Consider the following 1,400-nt stretch of genomic DNA (forward strand, 5'->3'; position numbering starts at 1 on the left):
CAGCCCAGCCACCCACCTCTGCCCAGCGCACACAGACACACACAGACGCACACACAGATCCAGCAATGTGCGCCCACAACTCTGAAGGCGCATCAGTTACTTGATTAAAGACAGGAAGGCAGAGAGAGGACCAGCCTCCCCGAAACCCATCTTACCTCCCACTTCCCCGTTTGCTAGTTCATCTGATTCATTTCCTGTTTTATTTTGATGCTCAGATTCAGATTCACAGTCTAACCGATTCAACTGTGTGATACAATTCGTCAAAGCCTAGAAAAGAAGCAAAATATTAGAAAGAACCTCCTGGCTGTGTGGGAATCCATGAGAACTAAACATGTGCTCGAGAGAATGAACTTACATTGATATTATCATCTTTTTGAGTAAGAGTTACTTCCAAATCTTTCTGAGACTTCTCAAATGATTTGATTTGCTCACTGAGTTCAGCGTGGGATTTATTCAAGTCTTTGATTTCCTGCTGCAACTGAAAAGTTAAAGCACACGAATTTCCGAAAGTTAGGGCTTTGTGCTGGAGACATCAGGACCACGTGACTGAGACAGGTTATTCTGGAGCCAGGCTCCTCTTTGCCCATCCCCATGGGCTAAGGCCTCGGTTAAGGGCGAAGGGAGAGTGGCTCCAACCCTCAGAACTGCAGTGGGCTGAGAAGAGCTGGGAAAAAGCTGATGCAGTTTACTGTATCCTTCAGAAAATGGCAGCCAATTCAAAGAACTAACACCCAGTAGGAATAGAAGGGAACAATCTCAGTCTCCCAGACCCAGACCATGTCATCTTCCCTTGGTCAGTGAAGCAGGAACTGCTTAGACTAATTCTTTAGTTTGAGAAGCAAATCCACCGCCCCCTTGAGGCCATTCAGGTTAATAACTGGTTGGTGTTTGAAGACAAAGACTAAGCACTCCCCTAGCTCTAAGAAACTGTACAGAAGAACAGAAAATCCAGAACAGATGGAGGACGAACACATGTACTCAATTTGGGAAGCACAGTTTAAACTCTGCATATCTCAGAATAGAATCCTGCATACATATTTCATTTCCTTAAAAACAGATCTGAGAAAAGATATTCAAGAGGCAATGGTATTGGGTTCTCTAGTTTACATAATCTACGCGTTAACTTTTCTTTACCTGGTCTCTCTTCTTCTTAAGCTTAGCATTTTCCTCTTGAACCCGATGGCATTCGGACTTCACCTTCTCTTCACTAAGTTTAGCTTCGTTAAGGGCAATCTGAACCTAATGCGAAACACTCCTATTAATGAATTGATTCCAAAGGGGGAAAAAAACAAACCCCACAAAGTTTCACTTTCCCAATTAGACATCAGATAGTTTTCAGTTGCATATTCTAGCACAAATAATTGTTTGCTCCTCAATAAAACTAAGACATTGTATTAATA

General features: G+C 42.8%; 1 long non-coding RNA gene across 1 annotated transcript; it reads right to left on the reverse strand.

Moving 5' to 3' along the window:
* Window positions 1-159: 159 nt before the first annotated feature.
* Window positions 160-1,256, reverse strand: LOC102255721. The gene is made up of 3 exons (XR_001360691.1): window positions 1,135-1,256; window positions 356-478; window positions 160-267 (listed from the first exon to the last, which is right to left on the reverse strand). It is a non-coding gene; the product is annotated as an uncharacterized LOC102255721 (long non-coding RNA).
* Between the last annotated feature and the right edge of the window lie 144 nt (window positions 1,257-1,400).

This window comes from Myotis brandtii, unplaced genomic scaffold, assembly GCF_000412655.1.
Source record: "Myotis brandtii unplaced genomic scaffold, ASM41265v1 Scaffold31517, whole genome shotgun sequence".
Classification (NCBI taxonomy): domain Eukaryota; kingdom Metazoa; phylum Chordata; class Mammalia; order Chiroptera; family Vespertilionidae; genus Myotis; species Myotis brandtii.